Source organism: Amphiura filiformis, unplaced genomic scaffold (assembly GCF_039555335.1).
Source record: "Amphiura filiformis unplaced genomic scaffold, Afil_fr2py scaffold_28, whole genome shotgun sequence".
NCBI classification, from domain to species: Eukaryota; Metazoa; Echinodermata; class Ophiuroidea; order Amphilepidida; family Amphiuridae; genus Amphiura; species Amphiura filiformis.
In genome coordinates, this window is record NW_027305492.1 from 457,281 (window position 1) to 469,432 (window position 12,152).

At 35.5% G+C, this 12,152-nt stretch overlaps 1 long non-coding RNA gene across 1 annotated transcript; it reads left to right on the plus strand.

Moving 5' to 3' along the window:
• Positions 1–463: 463 nt before the first annotated feature.
• On the plus strand, positions 464–8,670 carry LOC140143793 (uncharacterized). The gene is made up of 3 exons (XR_011857794.1): positions 464–1,340; positions 5,619–5,778; positions 7,182–8,670. It is a non-coding gene; the product is annotated as an uncharacterized lncRNA (long non-coding RNA).
• The last annotated feature ends 3,482 nt before the right edge of the window (positions 8,671–12,152 follow it).

The following is a 12,152-nucleotide window of genomic DNA, read 5'->3' on the forward strand; positions in this document are numbered from 1 at the left end:
TATAACCATGACCTATGGCATTTTTGCTAATCAACTCATTTAACAAAATCAAGAATGTGTATAAAGTTTGCAATTAAAACAACTATTAAATAAGATTTGTCCTAGGTTAGGCCGAAGTTATGGATTCTTAATCTGAACATACGCCCTTCATTGTAATGCTATAAGTGCCCTCCAACAGTAGACTGCCTTTACATGATAATGAAAATCATATTTTATTCTAACTTAAACTTTAATTCTTAATTATACACATTTGTATTCATGTTTTTCATAAGCACGATTTTCCTTTTCCACAAATTTGCTCCAAACTATATAAAGGTGTGAGAAATATTCACGCGGATACGAAGTAAAACAAAATTGTGTACCTTTTTTTCTATCTTGCGTTTTGTGAGTTCTCGCCCTTCTGTGCATGTATAGGCCTACAAACCAGACCTTCAATACACTTTGATCATGTCATCGCCCCGGTATAGCATAATTTAGTACATACTTTTAAAGTATGATGTTTTGCATAGACTCTTCAATCGAGTTTGGTGATATATAATGAAATATACGTGTTCGTAACTTTAAAAATATTTGTCAACTTGTGAATCAAATGTGAATTAAGAAATATATTGCATTATATCCTAACAATTTTGATTAACCTTTTGCGTGGTTCGCAAATAATTTGAAGAATTTTTGCATTGTTTTAGAAAATATTCCACCCAGTTATGTATCACCACGTGGTCATTTTAATTCCAGGGCTTATACCACTAAATCAGACTTCTGCCTAAGTTTATCAGTCATGTAGTGCCATCTTTACATACAAAATGTGACAAATTGATACAATATTAGCAATTTTAGTGTTCAAAACTATGTTTGAATAGAATTTGTAAATGTGAATGCCACACAGGTTTAAATAAAACAGGAATTTTTGGGCAATATTTACGGCTATCTGCGCATGAATATACAAGGCCAAAATGTAGTTAGCAGTCGGAATTTTATATATCGCTAGTTTTCTCAACAAGTAGACGAGCAATGTTCATAATATTGAGCCATTCATGCTTTGTTATGAAAAATATTCTTCTCTAAGATGATACAGAATTTATAATTCGAAACTGTAAAGAAAAAAATCTTCTTTTGCATAAAAAAAAAGTTATGGAACTTGCGTGGCAAAATCAATGACGACGATTTTAGTGGTGTGCGGTGCTTTCCAATATCATGAATATAGACAGCTTGTCATTCTCGCAATAATGTCCACCGCTTTATATCGCTCAGCTAGGCGAAGTAGTGTATATTTATTCGATGTGAGAATCTGTGCATCACTGACAGATAGTTGGTGTGGTTGAATCATTCCTCGTAGCCAGGTAAGTCTTTGCAAATTAGTTATAAGATACGACGTGTCAGTGTTTACTACACACGCTACACCCCATTACATACATCCACCATCGTGACCATGCATCGCATGTACACATAGAGCGAGGTACTCACACCTCTGTACTACGATTTCCACTGGCCTTCTCCGTACTGTGAGGAAGGAGCAACGTAGGGCCATGATGTGTCGGGCTAATGTACACAGTACATAGACATGTCAATATATTGTCATAGATAGATACATGTACATGTATGTCATGTATCAGGTATGTGAGTTTCGGCAGGACCGCGACACTCCGGCACTTGTTGGAAGACATCTAGTACAGCAGACGGTACATGTACAATGTGATTCTTTCATTTATAATTAGGATTACGTCATTGCCAGAGCTTGTTTATTTGTTCATTAGAATGATTGACAGCGGTGGGCGGACTTATACGCTTTGTACCGCTCACAAAACAAAGCTCTGGCAATGACGTAATCCTAATTATAAATGAGAGAATCACATTGTACATGTACTGGCTGCTCACTCTGCTGTATTAGATGTCTTCAGCTGCGGTATAGCACGGTATAGGCAGTTTGCAGAGAGTGTCGCTTCTCTATCTATTTTTCTCGGGTTTCGGCTTTTAATATACTGCAGCTCCATACGTTTGATGTATGTATCAGCTAGAAATTTCAACAGCTTTTAGCTTTCAAAGTTAAAACACTGCTTGAAGTTGAACAGCTGTAGCCTGTACACGTGACGATCCAACCGCGATTCAAATTAGGTCCTATCACATACATTTCAAACTACAACACGAACGAACAACCCTTGTCTTGGATACAATAATTAAAGCCATACTAACGTCTCTGTAAAAATAGATTAGTAGATCCTGCACACCATGTACGTAGGCCTACTGTGCATACGTGTTACTAGACAAATATTTCCATCGTAAAATGCCGGTTCCATCGTTTTATTCAAAATCTCGGATTTTGACAAAACTACAGCACCTAAAGTCTTGATTTTTGCAGAGTATCTTTATTGACTAAAGTACATTACAATCGTAAAATAACGTACATTACAATCGCAGAATTAAAAAAAAAATTGAGGGCGTTCTCCTCAGCAAATGTTATGATAATATGGCTTTAAGTCTTAATTATAGTACTAAACTAATCACGAGTGCGATGGCATGGCCATGGTTGGATTCACTGCGGTACGCACTCATGGGCGAACACGCTGCCGGTGTACATGAAGCTTCACATCACATTGGATGCTAGTTCCATCTAGATCACTTGCCCACTTCTCAGTCATTCTTTCGGACGGGTCGGCCTGACGTTACTTGTGATAGATCGCTTCTTCCATTGCTCGTGAAGTTTAGTCAAGAATTTGCTCACCGATAGCTTCACATTCTAGGCTAGAGACCATTGCATTCAAAATTTAGTAGGATTCGCTGAAGCATGACACCGTATAAATTAAAGCAATGGAAGTTCAGAATTAAACACATACAGCTGATAACCACAGGCGATTGCATCAAAAATGTTCCTAAAATTACAATAAATAACCTTCGGTGCAAAAAATTGCACCGCTGTCTGACCAACAAAACATGGCACAGTACTCTAGTACCGGTAACTATCGTGTGCAAATTTGAAGCTGGAGTTCTCGAATATAAACCCATTGGTTGCTTTTGCCAAGATTTGGCTGTTCCATCTCGGCCCCTGTCTTACAAAAGGGGACACTTGAATTGCTGTTGCAATCAGTGGGTGAAATCACAAAACTTGTCCGAAAGTGCATGGGTGCAATAGATCTAAACAGCCCGACCAAGAGAATGTCTGTCAAAGGGGACACCCTTGTGAAATCCCTATTGGTTTGTGCAGGACCTCTTAGTTCAAGACAATTTCCCCCATAGTGCAACGGTATGTGTCCCCTTCGTGTCTGAGGGGGTGAGCCAAATGGAATTCAGCCAAATCTCAGCAAAAGCGATCTATCACAAGTGATGTCATGCCAACCGACAACCGTACATTTCATGATTTACGTTATGAACTTATGATATTAAATCAACGCTGATCGACCCCAAAAAAAAAAAAAATGGCAAAGGACTCTAGCATGGAATTTGTATAGTCTACATGTGCAAATTTGACGCTAGAGTTAATCTCAAAGTAACTCGGTTCAGGTCACAAAGGATGCAAAAATGCATACCCTACGCTACTTGATCTCATTATTGACCCAGAACTAGCAGCGTGCAAAAGCACATACATATACTGTAGTATGTAGGCCTACTGTTAAATTTTGTTTACGGTTTACATACCCGTTACTTTTCCAAAAGTATGTGGTTTTGCATACATGCATGTACATGCAAAAGTAGGGACCTACATACTTTTGCAAAATAATTTTCCCTATGTAGTCAGTCTCCTGTAGCCATAAATGCAATTTCTACATACATGTACCGGGTATGTGCAAAAATACATACTTTCATAGCAGTGACAAAACAGAAAATAAAATGAAATGAAATTAATTTTACGCAAAATGGAAATATAATACCAGACTCAAGAGTCAAGAATATTTTCGTCAACAGCAATTTTGGGGTGGCCTGGGCTCACATATAGATGTGAGATAAATTTACGTGTCAAATGCGCATATTTATAGCAATAATTGGCGGTTTTAATGTAAATGACTGATTTCCAATATTCTAATTCTGTAAGCATATGGCAGAATATGATTATTTTTGGTTGATTTTGTGCAATTTATGGACTATAAATTTGATGTTAACTAAGTCCTGTCACATTTTATGTGAAAATTAAACGAGAAAATAAAAATTTTTGTTAAAGGAGTATTTCGTGATCCTAGTATCCTCTTTTTATGACATTTTTCAGTACATATCCACGAAAAAAGCATATTCCCAAAATTTCAGTTGATTCCGATATTGCGTTTGCGAGTTATGCATGATTATGTGTATTACACTGCTCCATAGACAATACGTTGTAATTTCGTTCTGGTGCACCAGAACGAAATTCAAATTTCACGATATCTTTGCTAAACGAATTAATATGCAAGAAATATTTTGTACATTATGTAGCCAGAGGTTTCCAGTGATATAAAAATCTCAACTTTTTTTGAGAAAAGTGGGGGGATGAGGCTGTGGATCACGAAATGCCCCTTTAATAACAATATAAACCTGTAAATAAACTGAAATAGAAGCGGCATACCTGATCCACTGAAAAGGCATGCTGTGCGGCTGACTACATTGTTAGCACAATAGCTTGGCGTGTACCTTCTATACAATGTTACGTAAATAATTCAATAGCTATGTTCCATCTGTCTCACTTCCCTGGTTCCTGGGACACATATCGCGCACCATCATACATTGAAACATTCTTAATTTACAAACTACATATTATATCAAAATTATACATTTTCTTGAAGAAAGAAGTTTACTCTTTCCAAAAAAGGGGCAAGTCTTAAGCAGTCCAAGCATTATATCCTGTATTTTCCACTTATTTTGACTGAAAATTTTGTAATATGTCATTCCGTGTACATCATAACAGTTCATCAACTAGTGGCAACCTTTTCAAAGTATATATTTAGGTGGGCCATTGCACTGATAAGGTTGGGTTTTTTATATGTGCTGTGGTTTAGATGTTACATGTTTTTGAGGCGGTGCTTCTTGTTGACATCATTTTCATGCATACAAGGATTTGCACAGACTAGCCCCTACTGACATGCCATATTTGGACAGACTGGACATTTTCCTTTCAGAAAATATACACATTTACTATGATAGGGTCTATATTTAGTAAATTAGGAGTGTTTCAATGCAATGATGCGCGATCATTGAAATTTACTGCACAAAGGAACACCACTTCATTACACACGACCATTTCCATTTTCATATAAAAATGCAATACAAAGTTAAGAGAGGGAGATCAGTACTGCATGCAAAACCACATGGTTTTGCAAAAAAAGTATATACTTTTTTGAAAGTATGTGGTTTTGCATATATGCAAATGCAAATACATTTGTAAATAAGGACATAAATATTCATAATGATATGCAAATAACATGGCACAAAACTATACTGCACGTCAGGCCACCATTACAATACCAAGTTTGAAGGTGATCGGTGATTGCGTTTAATCTGCAGAGTGGAATAATGAATGAAATGTAGGTAAAATTTGCAAATAAGCTCATTTATATTCATAAATATGCGATAGCGCGCGGACAGAGGGACGGACGGACACGCCATAATTAGTATTGTTATGAGAAGTTCGTCTTCAACCTATATTTTTTCTTTTCCAGATTTTGCATGTTGAAAGTAGTCGGAGCTGAATATGTGAAACGAGATTTAATACAACAAGAGTGCTGTAACAGTTGCAAACATACTTTCCTGTTCTCTCTGCTGAACCCTACAAGAGCTGCAATCAGACAATGTTGTACATTTTACAGGTGCTTGAGTTAGGTAAGGTGTATCATGTAGCTCTATGAGCAGGGCTGCAAGTGGCCATATATTTCCTATATTTTTAAGATTTCTCAGCCCTATAATCCCTATATTTTCATATAATTAGAATATTTTTAGCTGAAGGTCTAAAACGTAAATGCCTCCCTGGACCCCCCCTGTCAGGCTTATTTGTATACATTTCTATAATTACAGGTTGCATTTTTGCCCTGCAATTTCAGTTAATTCTCTTACTTCTTGGGGCTTTAGCCATGAACCTACACTAGCCCTTTTCACAGTTCATATTGAGTTTTTGCATATAAAATAGAGATAATCAGTGTGATGTTGTATGCCGCTATCTTGTGGGTGCACGCTGCGATGGTCGTTCGATCTATATGTGAACAGCTAAACGCACCATCGATGCGTGGCAAGCTGCGACCTGCGCGTAGTGTCTAACACATGAACACACAGATCATTTGTATCCACAAGATGGCGAAATTGGCTGACAGCCCCTATTAATCCCAAGATCGTTAAAACTATTTCTTGCAACAATACAAATAATTTGAGACTAGTTTCATCAAAATCAGAGCAAGTTCCATTTTAGCCCCCAATGCCCATAACTCCATAACCGTACATCATAGATTGGTCAAAGTATACCTTATCTGAAGTAGTATTGCCAGAGAGTCACGATGGTGTGAGTTTTGAACAGGTCTGCGTAATTTTGAACTTTACCCTTTACCCTGTTCTTCCCCGGAAGTAAATAACTGCCCAATATACTAGTACCCTTTACTAAATGTTTGTTTAGTTATTTTTAACTTTTTAGGGCGAACTGACCTACCATATGGGCCATCCTGCCCTGCTCCCTAAATTTGTTTGTCTGCTTTACTCTCTTAGTATTGTAAGGCTTGCAGTCCTGAGATTGGGTTTGTATGTAGCCAAGACACATGGCTCTCATATGGGTCAGTCAGGTCCCTTCTAACCTTAAAATTGACATATAGATACTAGTCGGAAAAAGGGCAAAGACTCCTCCGGTCTCCCCTATTGCACTGTTTGAAGTTGCTTTGTCTATATATAAATCTTATTCCACTTAGCAATTCTGGAAACAATATTATCCAGATACACAACACAAATATTCTTACGCATGTCATTTTAAGTGTCCATGTGCCATTTTCAAATTAATGTAATACAAAAGCAACCTGGTCCCAAATGCTTTTGAACTATGTTTATTCAAACAAAAGAAAGGAATTCCACTATTGCTGGAGTGTGGCTAACAGTACGAGTAGATCAGGATATTAAATTAAGTTCCATTAATTATAGAATTTACTGTTCCAAAATGCTAATAACACATTCATGAGTATCCACAGTCAATTGTACAAATGTATGTATTTCTTATTATCTTCTCTTTCTCTGACTCTTTTTATCCGTAGAATCATTTGATGCCCTCATTGATGCTACAAGGGAACAAGTGACAACAGCGACACAGTCATTCATGTTTAGCAGCGGGGAAACTTTCTCAATTGTCAACATCCACAGATGTGTATAAAAATGAATGATACAAGCTGCATAAATATGATGAACAAATATATACACTTTATCTATTTAAAAAAGCAAGGCTTTTAAGACCAGCACATTTACATGGATTTGTTTCGAAGGAAATGTCAGTGACTGGTCATTTCATATTACCAGTGTTAGCAGAACTCATTGTAAAGCTGACAGCATGGCTAAAAATTCAAGTCAAATCCCTACCTTATTAGAATGAGAAGCATGTTATTAAAACATATGGAAACTATATTTAGCAAATAATGTAAACTATAATTATATTGTGAATGATTAGATTTTGTGAATGATTAGCCAAGTCAAGTCCAGTCAAGTCAAGTAATACTTTATTGTACTATTCAGCAAATTACTTCAGCTGTGTCCTTCTGCTCTTTCTGATTATCACGTAAAAAGAACTACAATCTTAGAAAAAATTGTTTGAACACTTTTAAGGCCTTATTGGAAATGGTCCCCCTTCTACCCCCTTACAATATTAGCATGCCCAATATGCGCATCTTCACCATATCTTCTCCCAACATTGTTGACTGGGGAAAGGGGAGGGAGTATGCTTAAGATAAACATTGAGACAACACTACTATAATCCTTAGTTTCCAGTGGATATAGTGTGCACACTATACTAAGAAGAACATGGGAATTACAGTGGGTGTTCGAACACATTTTTTTCCGGGATTGTAGGTCACACATTGTTACCCAGTTTGACTAGCGAATGAGGTGCCAATGTGATTCTAGAGTTCAGTCTTTTGATCAAGTATTCTACATGTGTATGCCAATTGAGTTTGTCATCAATCATAGTGCCAAGATATTTATATGAGGACATATGCTCCACTTTACTTAGCCCTACTATAGGGCCTTTTAAACACACTATATCCGAGAACTGCTAAAACCCACTATAACCGCTCCACCCGATTTCTGGGGAATAGCAGTCACAGGGTTTAGCAGTTCTCTGGATATAGCCAGGTTTTATGATATAGCATGGTTTTGGATCACCACAGTCAAAAGGCCATATACTAGTAGGGCTAACCTTACTACCCTTCACCACTATAGGGCTTGGAGTTGTACTTGACGTCCTGAAATCAATTATCATTTCCTTAGTTTTGGAAACATCTCAAGCTATGCAATGTTATTTTGTGTATCAAAATAACCAAATTGTTGAGACCACATGTCACATTATCCAATTCATTCCAAGGCATAGGTTTTTAAACATTTAGACACATCTGCTTCTGCTTGAGAACATTATTACAGTAGCCCTGAGTAATTCAATTTGAAAATTTTTCTTTGTTTACAATTTAAAGCTACTGCATGAAAGTTGGGAATTCCCTTTACCGTGTAATCACAGTAAACAAAGTCAGGACTATGTACTCACAATTCCCTAGTGTAAAGTAGATATAACATCATTTTGGAAATTCCCCAGGAAGTGAAAGGTTAATGTTTAAAATTAGGCTTGGGAATTTCCAGATTACATCGTATTTTGTGAAAGAGTGAATATGTAATGTGCTAATAGAACTGGACATTTATTTATGTTTATGTATCAGAACATTATAAATCATATTTTACTTTTATTTATTCAAATACTGTTAACTTTTCAAACATTTTTTTCTTGTGCATTCTGAAGTGAATTTGGGTGAAAGGTGTGTTTGGCCTTGACGACTCGGTAACAATATTTGACTCACGTTGCTGTTGAATCGCACCTGCTGTCCCAAATCTACAGAGTGTATAAACATTATTCATATATACAGATAATACAACTTCTAAGTTCCCCCTGATAAATGTTTGAATAAATTTAATGTAGTTTTAGCCTATTTAAAAACAGAAAAAGCATAATATAATAAAAAACATGTTGTGCATCTTCAGTGTTTTTTAAAGGAAATCCATTCAAGCTATTTTAAGTTACTATGAGTAGTTGAACAAAGTTTGACCATATTTTAAGAGAGCTGGTCTCCACTATATTGAGAGCAGGTCTCTTATTTAATCCTTGAAAAAGAAAAAAATTGTCTTTTAAAAACATCGGATTTTAAACTTTTTTTATATGTTTAGTGTTACTGTTACTCCCCCATGGATGTTGTCATATTTCCCCTGTTTTTAATTTCATCCATTGCTAGTGGGTAAGTGTGACACTGATTGTATCCTTTGATTCCCCAGCTGGTCAGTTGGAACAGATTTTCCCAGTTTTTATATCATGTTTTAAAAGTTACAGTAAAGCTCTTTTTAAGGGCTCTGGACTGGTATGAGCGTGTGCACAGTATTTTTTGTGTGGCATGAGAGCACAGCAAACAAATCGAATTGCATTCCGAATACGAAGAATGTGCTTCTGATATCATGCCATTGCAACTTTTCATTTCAAATTTTGTTCAATTGCTCTGAAACATGTGAAGCATCATTGCATATTTAACACTGAAGATGCCCAACATGCCATACAATTACATAATCGGTTGAAAAACATTTATGCGGGGAAACTTTTAAAAGTTGTGTTACCTGTATGTACAAGGGCGCTTCGTAAACACACAACAAACAGATGTCACTTCATTACCAAATACAAGGTGAAACAAAGTATTACCTGCAATTTTTTGTCACATTGTGTCAACAGTGATTTGGGAAATAAAGGTTATCAAAGCATAATGTTATTTGTGAATTGTTTACTTGTGTGATTCAATGACAATGAGTAACACTACAGCAGAGCATACCAGTTCCTGGTTATGGTTATTTGAACACTGTTCTACTTGTCAAGTGGAAAAAATGCACATAATTTGTGAGAAGTCCAACTACATGATTAGCTCACAGACTTATTTGGTGTTTGTTTAGGCTAAGAAACAGCAAATTCATTTTTGCCGTAAAATCATGAAATTCTGACAAATTTGGAAGAAGAGTTACTTGATTCAATACTCGCATTGTTTAGGCAAAAAACAATGAATATTGTACTTCAATTGTGTAAATCAACCACAATTTTATGTTGTGTACTTTTGAGCAGTCGAAAATTTAAAAAAAAGATATCTTAAAAAACCCTCCTCATTTCGCATTCGTTTTTGAAACTGTCGTGGACTTTGAGACATAACAAGCCTTATTAGCCTACATGACATATATAACATGCTAAATCTATGTGTACAATATTCAAAATATCAATCCAGAATGTTATTATAGGCCATTACATATTTTGCAAATGATTTTTAATTGCTGCTTTGTGAAAGACACTTTCAATTAAAAGTATCTCTTTTAAGATTTTTCAGGACAAGCATATTAAAGCGTATGCCTACCCTTTCAAGCAATGAACAATCCTGCGTCAATGCAAAACCACATTCGTGCAAATAGTGTAATTTTGCATGATTATGCAAAATTACATACTTTTCCAAAAGTATGTGCTTTTGCTTATGCAACTTAGTAACTATATTTTAAATAAACGTATAAGACCTAATATCTTGTTTTTGCCAAAACCACATGCTTTTGCAAAATATGTCATTTTGCATGATTATACAAAATTACATACTTTTCCAAAAGTGTGTGTTTTTGCTTATGTAACTTAGTATAGGCCGACACTATATTAATAAACGTATACTAGTATATAAGGCCTAATGTCTTATAGTACATTATACTTTCGGTGGTGGTTTATACACCCCCCTGTTTTTTTTTTTTTTTCATACTTTTGCAAAGTATGTCATTTTGCATGGTTATGCAAAATTACATACTTTTCCAAAGGTGTGGTTTTGTTTCAACAACTTAGTATATACTAGCATGGTTATACAAAATTACATATACTTTTCCAAAAGTATGTGCTTTTGCTTATTCAACTTAGTATATACTATATTAATAAACGTATATAAGACCTAATGTCTTATAGTAGGCCTACATTATTTCTGGTGGTGGTTTATGCACTCCCCTCCCCGTTTTTGCCAAAAACACATACTTTTGCAAGATATGTCATTTTGCATTTTGCCTATGTCATATGAATGACCTAATGTCTTATAGTACATTACCATTATATGAATGACCTAATGTCTTATATAGTACATTAATAAACGTATAAGACAATGTCTTATAGTACATTCTATTTCTGGTGGTGGTTTATTCACCCACCCCCTTTTGCTAAAACTACATACTTTTGCCAAATTTGTAATTTTGCATGGTTATGCAAAATTACATACTTTTCCAAAAGTGTGTGCTTTTGCTTATGCAACTTAGTATAGGTCTATACTATATTAATAAACATATAAGACCTAATGTCTTATAGTACATTATAATTCTGATGGTGGTGATTTATGCACCCCCATCCGTTGTTGCCAAAACCACATACTTTTGCAAAATATATTATTTTGCATGGTTATACAAAATTACATATGCTTTTCCAAACGTGTGTGCTTTTGTTGATTCAACATACTCAAGCCTATACTATATTAATAAACGTATATGTAAGACCTAATGTCTTATAGTATATTATATTTCTGGTGGTGGTTTATGCACCCCCTCCCCGTTTTTTCCCCAAACCACATACTTTTGCATAATCATTTTGCATGGTTATACAAAATTAAATACTTTTCCAAAAATGTGTGCTTTTGCTTTAGTATGCAACTCATTAGTCTATACTATAATAATAAAGGTATATAAGACATAATGTCTTATAATACAGTACATTTCTGGTGGTGGTTTATGCCTGCCCCCCCCCCTTTTATTGCCAAAACCATATACTTTGGCAAAGTATGTCATTTTGCATGGTTATACAAAATTACATACTTTTCCAAAAGTGTATGCTTTTACTTATGCAACTTAGTATAAAGACCTAATGTCTTACAGTACATTATATTTTGGTGTGGTTTATGCACCCCCTGTTTTTGTTTGGCCAAAACCACATACAT